The sequence below is a fragment of the Oxyura jamaicensis genome, chromosome 2 (genome assembly GCF_011077185.1).
Source record: "Oxyura jamaicensis isolate SHBP4307 breed ruddy duck chromosome 2, BPBGC_Ojam_1.0, whole genome shotgun sequence".
NCBI classification, from domain to species: Eukaryota; Metazoa; Chordata; class Aves; order Anseriformes; family Anatidae; genus Oxyura; species Oxyura jamaicensis.
In genome coordinates, this window is record NC_048894.1 from 67,489,900 (window position 1) to 67,498,538 (window position 8,639).

General features: G+C 41.4%; 1 long non-coding RNA gene across 1 annotated transcript; it reads right to left on the reverse strand.

The window, feature by feature from the left end:
* Positions 1 to 2,268: 2,268 nt before the first annotated feature.
* LOC118161087 lies at positions 2,269 to 5,848 on the reverse strand. The gene is made up of 2 exons (XR_004747843.1): positions 3,761 to 5,848; positions 2,269 to 2,949 (listed from the first exon to the last, which is right to left on the reverse strand). It is a non-coding gene; the product is annotated as an uncharacterized LOC118161087 (long non-coding RNA).
* Between the last annotated feature and the right edge of the window lie 2,791 nt (positions 5,849 to 8,639).

Below are 8,639 nucleotides of genomic sequence, written 5' to 3' on the forward strand. Positions count from 1 at the left end.
AATATAAAATAATATAAATAAACCTTAAATCCTGGCATAAGAACTGGGGCCTAGAATGACAATATAACCACCACACAGAGTCAGGCTTTCTAGTGTGCATGTACCTTCATAATTATGCAGTTAATTACTTTAAGCCAGGAAGACTTGTAAGAGTGTGTACTTGAGAGCAGACTTCAGTTAGCTGCTTAGGGTATTCTCCACAGAAGGGAGAGAGAGCAATTGAAGTGTCCTTGGGCAGTAAAGAGATATGAATGTTTTTATCTTCCCTTTGGAAAATGAGGGAAAAAAAGAAGCAGCCACCACTGTTTTATGCAGAGCTCTGAAATAATACAGATGCTTGTATCACACCCCACAGATAAGAAACCAAAAAGAGGCAGAGGGATTTGTGACTCCTGAAAACAGAACATTGCTGAGGCTGAGAGTTAGCTTTCCATGTCCCCTAGGACAGCAGAAAGGTTTTAGGGATCTGCATTTAGACAGAAACATCTAAAGCAGGTTCCTGAAGCAATTTGGAAGAGAGTCCTCTGTCCATCACCTTATTCATACCAATTTCCCTAGCGTAGCAGATACTTGCTAAAGCAGGGCCTGAATGAAATCTGAAACATTTTGATTTCCTCAATTTGACTTTTACAAAACAATGATGGAGAACATCTGTACCACTTTATTATTATTTTTGTAATAAGAAACAGCTCTGCATTCAGCAGCATCCTGTGCTCCATTAAGTGAACTTCTATTTTTCAGACATTTAATTGCTTGAAAGAAAAAGGAAAAAAGGAAAAATTTACTCTGATGGATGTCTCCCAGTCAAAGGCTGTGCTCTGCTCACTGGGATTGCTTGTAAGCAGATAGTGGGTGCCAAGTGTACAATAGGAGCAGTGTCCTTGCTGGCAGAATTTTAAACCCAGACGGGCAAGACACTGCCTGCTGGGCTACTCTCTGATACTAAAATAAGATACAAGGACTTTTAATATTGTTTTTAGGGAAAAAAATAATAATAAAAAAAAGCAACAGTGGGAGTTGACAGAGAACAGACTGGCTGCCCAAACACTTCAGAAGCAAAGAAGAAAACCAGAAATGGGAAAAACATCCAGCCTACCTCCAACATAGCTAATGGCAGCTTCATTGTACATCAGAAACCAGGCATTTCAGTTCTTGATGTCTATATACCAGGTTGTTGCTGCTCCATGCTAAGCTTCAGTGGCTGACCACGGCAGGAGGAGCAGGAACTGTGGACAAAGGTGCCACCCTCTCTGCAGCCCTTGCTGCTCAGTGAGTGTGGGGGTCTGCATGTGATTACTCACCTGGCTTTTATTCCAGGACCAAAGGCCACTGTCCATCCCTGGCAGGCATTGCCTTGGCATTTTCTGCTGGAGGACTTGGGGGAAGAGGTGATGTGTGGCAGCGAGGCTTAACTTGAAAGTACCCAAAAAAAGAAAAAGGCTAAGAGGCTCACTGCATCTGAGTTCATATGACATATTTCTCAATGTATATAAATGGAAAAAATAAAATTCAAGTACTTACAAATGTAGTGCAACCAATTCACTGCTACAAAAATCAATTTTTTTAGACATCACTGTATAAAAATAGCCCATGACACCAGTTCTGTTTTTCCTCAGCTCCAGAAAAAGCTGTGGACTATGAGGGATATGTGTAAGTTTTGAGTTTGAGTATCAAGGACTTTTGGGAATAAAACTGATACTAAACCTGATTCATTCATTCAGGGAATAAAATTTACTGCAGGGGAAGGTAGAAAAGAAAAAGGAGGCGGTTTCTCTCTACCACCATGCTTGATACACAGTCATCTAAGAGAGGGCATTTAAGAGGGCCCAGAGAGACTAAACAAGGATGGAGGAATCCATGCTCTGGGGCTAAACAGAGAGAGTACAGCTTTCCAGAGGGCCCCAAGAACCACAGGCTGCCAACACTATGCCAACAGTAGCATTAGTTGCAAACATCCCATGTCAGCTTTTAATCTCCTCCTCTGCTCCTCTCTGACAGAGAGAAATTACTTGTGACGTTTGGAAAACTACTTTCTGCCATGATCCTGAGCTTTGAAAGATTTGGATTGTCTTCTTTATCGGCAGTTGCAGTAACTAGGAAGGGGGACCAAAAAAATTCTGAAGTCTTAAAGATTGCAGGAGGTGTAGCTCTAATTTATATTTAAAAATCAAGAAAAAAAAAAACAAAAAAAAAAAACAAAACTAGTCATTACATTGCATAGTTTGTAATGAAATTTTGATAGCATATAGTGCAAATCTGTTTCATTAGTGAGGTGACAACAACAATAAAAAGACATCTTATTGAATCACTAATCTCCCTTCAAGTGACAGCTATGTGTTTTCATGGAAGACCACAGTCTGAGTACCAGTTAAGGTCCGAGTGTGTCCACATACAAGGTTTCAAACCACGTCATTAGAAAGCACAAGCAGGACATAGCTGTGGTTTTGTTTCCAGCAGCAGGTTTCAAAATAACACATTTTTATCAGGACATAGAATAAGAATATTCATACAATAGGAGCTGTGGGAAAAAAAGGAAAGTTGCTAAGGGGACGAGTTGTCACAGATTGCAGATTGTTTTATCAAGGAAATAACCATGAACAAAATGATCTCAGTGTACTTCCAATGCAGTTACCTTTCACATGAAGTGCTTAGCTCTGGTCTTGTATGCCAAATAGTGTCTGTAGTGGGAGTGCTTCCATATGCACACTAGATGACAGCTCATCTTTGTCCTTGGCTGTTATCAAGCCTCTGACCTGACACAAGTCACTCAAGGAAGTGGAGCTGCCACCTCAGCATATCCCACACCAGCCTCTGGGCTTTACTTCCTTCAACCTTATCTTCTTTGGAAGCGCAAGAACTGGTGCTGTGTGACTCACACAGAGGCATGAGTGATTAATAAGTTTAGCAAAGTCTGAGAACAGCCCATTTAGTAAACCAGCCAGCATATACCTACAAATAAGGGAAGAATTTTAAGACGACAAGAATTCCTTGTGAATGATTCACAAATACTAAAACCTGCCCAAATTTGTCACATAACATTTTCCAAACTGAAGTAGTGTACTAGCCTGCAGCATTTGAGATTTGCTAGGGCAGCTCACCCCTCCACCCACCGTGCCCTTTCAAAGGTAGATCTCAAAGCACTTTGCCAATTGGGTTGATATCATTTTATACCCTTTTTAAGTGGGGAAAAGGGAGGCTGCCTACAGAAGTTCAGCCTGCCAGCCTGAAGTGCAACCAAGAGCAGAACAAGGGTCTCATTATCCCCAGTCACCTTCTAGTTTAAGTATGCAGATACTCTGGTTGGTTGGGGCAGGGAAGTGGGTCATTCCAAATTCCAAGTTGTGCTATGAATTTAATTTAATTCTTTTTAAATCTAAGTTTTTTTCCCCCCTTATCAAATATTTTTATATAAGTTCATAAATAATGTCTGTTTAGACAAAAACAGTCACACCCTGCCATAATTACCCTTTATGTCCATCACACAACAGTTAATGTTTAAATGGTCCCACCGTCCCTGCTATCAGGATTATGATGACATAATTTCAACCATAAGCAAATTTACACTGTCATACTGCTTAGCCCCACAACAGAATTGGCACAGGACAGAGACCTTACAGAGACAGGAGGAGAAACTGGGAGAGTCCCTTTAAGACTGTTCCCCAGTGAAAGGCTTTGTTGTGAGTTTACAGAGTGATGGGAGTACTACAGCATGCAACAGAGCTGTGGGGGAGAAGGCAGGAGCAGGGACAGGACACATTACCACAACCTCAGCTGCAGAGAATAAAATATCCCAGGCGATGCATCATGACCAGCCAGCAGCTCCTCTTCTCTGAGGCAGTGTCCTCCAAGATAACCGTCACTGAGGAAGAGGGATAAGAGTGTGACCAGGCAAAATGCTAGAGAGATGAAGGTACCACAAACTTACTTGGTACTGCAACAGGTGCTAATTCACATAACTGTCACCACATCATCCCAAGAGTTGTCTATTTTAGTTTACTGTTTCCATTTATTTCAGCCCAGACTCATACCACAGAAAACAAGTTGCCTGTCAAGCACTGGTTATACAAGTGGAGGAGGTCCACTGTCCTGCTCTAGCAGAAGTCCTGGCTTCGCCACAAGTCTTATAATAGTTTTAGTGTGACTTTCCTGAGAAGCAGTATCCGGCAATACAACAGCTAGCTCAGCATTAGGTACATTATGTAGTTCCTTCCACTATAAGAATAGAAACAGGTTTTCTTGGAATGAAAAACAAGGTCCATGAGCCCCTCTCAATTAAGCACCATCAAGAAGAGCAAAATAAACTTGTTTTCCTAAGCCTTGGTGATGTAGCAGCACCACAGCTAGTTTACAGTGTAAAAACACATCTTTCACAACACAAAATCCAGCCTCCTCACAAGCAAGGGAGGAGAGCAGAAGTCTTATGGACTCCATACATTTTGTGTACCCAGAACTGTCCAAGCATTGTCTGAAAAAAATAACAAGCACAATCCTTCTCATCACAACCCAGCTGCAAGGTGTTGGCATATTTGTCTGGCATCCAAATGAGTGGTCTTTTATATACTGTTTGTTACATGAAGTAGGAGACACACTGGTTTTACAGTGACAGACATATTTCTCCAGTGAGGAAGACTGGCTGTCCTGCCATGAGAAGTTGTCAGCATCAGGAAAGAGACAACGCTTCCTCCTCCAGAAGAGGGGCACCATCCTAGCAACAAAACACTGATACTCTTCCCTATGGCCATTATCACATGACTCAGTAGACTCAGCACCACTTGTCTAATCTCTGTCTGTAATCAGAGATTAGACTAATTATAAGCTGTAGCACACCAATGCAAGCAGATGCAATAGTTGGATCTTAGCCAATTTAGAGTTCAAGGACTCCACCTTCAGTCATTGCTTTTATTGATAGTTACGAAAAGCTACATCCATCAGAAGCTGAAACTTTAACCTCCTATTATGAAAGTAAAACCCCCAGCATAGGAACACTTACATTAACAATCATCAAACTTTGGGGTAAGTACATACCAAAAGGGTGAAAAACAGCCCAAGGAAGAGACACTCCTGCTTTTCTCTGACATTTAGTCTGCTCTCCAAGCCCTGTAAGAGGGAGGAGGGAGTCTCTAGGCCTACAACCTTGCTTTCTCTCCACCTGGCTCCATTGCTCCACAGCAGCTGAAGGCATCAGAAGACTGACAGAGGGAAGAGGTTAAACAAGGAGTGTTTGGACTTTTTACAGCTTGAAGCAATCCCTTGTTAGGGGCCTGAAACCAGGGCCTGCAAAACCAGGCCTCCTATGAGCTTCCAGCCCATAATATTTATTCTCTGCCTTTGTCACAGAGCACAGGAGGGAGAGGATTTTGCTGCTGGATTAACAAGAAAACTTATCACTACACTAAATTCCAAAACTTCTGCTGCAACTGGGACATGTTCTTTCTTTAGGCCATCCTGGGGCCATGCAATTCATGACATCTGCAGATAACGGGCAACACAGCCTCATTGCCTGTGCTCCTGCAAGGAAAGCTGTATCCTGCAGGCCCACAAAACCATGTCCCTCTCTTCAGTGCTTAGTGAAGGTTTTCTTTGAAAAACCATGGGCATAATTGTTATTTGGTGGTTTCACAAAGGCACACTACATATTCCCCTGAAAAGCCAGACAGTTCCTTATTTACTTTCTTATAAATACCTGTCAACCATTAAAAGCTGTTTTGCAACAACCCAAGGGAGTAGCATTTCCCTGTCCTTGAGAGCTTCAAAGTACATCCCAGCCCAACTCAACACCAAGGAAACTGAGTATTTTGCACTTGTTGGAGGGGCTAATGATTTATGTGTTCCTCACAGGCCTCCTCCTGCTGATGGGACAAGATGGGGGCTCCTCCTACAAGATGCGGGTTCACAGGCCTCCATCCTATAAGATGGGGGCTGTCATAAACGAAGTATGGATGCAGCATGACAGAGCTTTGAGGTGTTCATGAGGCAGGCTCATGCTGAAGGCTACCCCAGGTGAGCTGAGGTGGCTGCACAGCACAGGAGGTGTGGGCAGCAAGATATAGGAAAATAGAATAGAATAGAATAGAAAATATAATAGAAATATAGAATAGAAAATAGAATAGAAAATATAAAAGAAAATAGAAAATAATAGAAAAAAATAGAAAAAAAAATAGAAAACAATAGAAATATAGGATATAGGGCTCCCAGGGCCCCCTCCTAAGCCTCTCTCAGGAAAGCACTCTAAAAACCTGGGAGCAAACCACCGGATTCCAGCATTTGGTGCATCACTCAAGGACATTCTTGGGAGTATAACCTAGTGTATTTCTGTCATCTTGATAAGAAAATGGGATTGTTACTATTTATTTTTTTTTTTAGCCTTACACCTCCTCCAAACCCCTATTTGCCCCTGTATCACTGAACTCATGAGAGCACCAAGTAATGCAGAACTTTATAACTATCTCAGAGGTCTTTACTGTGAGAGTCCACAAAACCTCAGTGCAAAACAAAAACAGCTAACAAAAGAAAAGAAAAAAGAAAAATCCCTGAGCACATTAAAGCAAGTTAAAAAGAATAACGTTCAGCTGGCAAGCTTGTGTCAAGTTGTGTATGAAATCAAAAGCAGAGAGCAAAGACTCACTGAGTAAAGCGAATGATTTGACTCCTGGGGATTTGTCCCATGGGCAGAGTTAAAAGAGCTGATTTCCTTCCCTTTGCAGTGGTGAATCTGTTGAACAATCTAGAAATAGAATAACTTTAAATGTTACCAGAAATATCTTCTCTTCCATCTCCCTCTGTAACATGGAAGGGGCTGATAAGAAGCCCTTTGTGTGAAATCTGATTTGGTTGGTGCTTTTGTGCAAGTAATTCAGAAGGGACAACAGCAGGAGAAGGAAATCAAAATCTAGTGCACTTGCTTAGACTTGACCTAATAACTGCTACAATTCCACAGACTGCACACCCTAAGCATGTTCTCATAGTGTTTGTAGATTGTCTGTGAACAGCTGAAAGACGATCTATTTTATTTAAGCAAGTTCTTCTTTCAGAATGATTTAAAAAAAAAAAAAAAAAAAAAAAAAAAAAAAAAAAAACATGAATCCCTGAGCTGTGTATCCTTTGTAGGCATGTTGCTGGGAATAGTCTGTATTCAAAATGCTAGCCAGACTGGTTAAGTATGAATGGCCTGAGTAATTGCATGAAATTATATGAATAACTTTTATTTGTTTCAGTCTCAGCTGCACATCGGAAACAAGTACTCATGAGCTTATAATTCATTATTTCTACATACTCTTTACATTATTTCTACAGAGATCTCTGCCATTACCAGGGACAGCAGCAGTAGTAGCAGCAGAGTATGAAGTAGGAATAGCAAGGGTTTATAACTCCAGTGTATGAAATGCATCTGAATCTTAAGTCTCTTTCCATGTGGAGAAGAAAAACCATATCTGCTTAATTTATAGATCTGAGCAACATGTAAGAACCAGTGATATCAGCATTTGGTGGCACTTTATTACATGCTCAAATGCAAATCCACGCTAATAGTACATTATTTAGTTTACCAAGCTGAGGACTCAAGGACTGAGAAATGCCGAAAGCAAGATTACTTTATAGTTTGAGGGTGCTCCTTCATGCATGCAAACATAAATGCACATTCGTATGAGTTCTCCAAGGTTTGTAAGAGGTATTTCATGTTGCATCTGTCCTCCAACACACAAGGACAGCAGTGGGAACAGCACTTCACCATCTGCTGGGAAAGCACAGGAGTTAATCTGAGCCAAGATAAAGCTTACATGTAAAAGAAATATTTTTTCATTAGCCTAATTACTGTAATTAGAAAAAATGAGAAGGCCTTCCAGGCAGACAAGTTATGTTAGGTATCTGTAACAGAAACAGCCAATTCTCAGACAATATATATATATATATATATATGGATGGAGGTATTTTCTCTGCAAAAATAAAGAAATGAAACCAATTGTCTACAACTTGAGGATCTGAGCTCTGTGGAAACAGCAACTCTTCTCCTCCTCAGCAGCAGATGCAAAGCTCTGCAGATAGTTGCATGCTTGCCAGAGGGGCAGACCCTGCTAAGGTCTGCATTCCCCCTAGAACAAGGCAGCATCACATAAGACTGAAGCATCCTTGCTAAGGGTACATAAACACTACACACCTTAAAGAAATCTTTGCTTTAGAGTGATGAATAGCAGAAGGAGACCCCCCTCAGGCAGCTTATATCCATCTGGGCCTGGGTCCATCTCCACCAGCCCAGCTGCAGCTGTGCTGAGCTCACAGGTGCTGACTGGCACTTGGATGCTCTCTCTGGCATGTCAACTTTCTGAGTTAAGTTGTTTTTCTGGCCTGCCTCCTCATGATGCTGGCAGAAAGATCCAATAATTGCAAGTGTTGCATTAAGAAAACAAACAAACAAACAAACAAAACAGATAGGTGGAATAGATAATAAAAATGACTAAGGTGATGGTCCAGTGGACCAGATTGTGAGCAGGGCCTGTTAGCAGTTTGGGCTGCCTTTCTCATTTAGGAAAGGCAGTAAACAGAGCTTCAGCTCTCAAGCAAATTGTCAAGAATTTACTCTGGCTGCCTGCCTTGCAGATGTTCTTGCTAAAGTCGCAATATCCACATAGTGATGCTCTTCACCC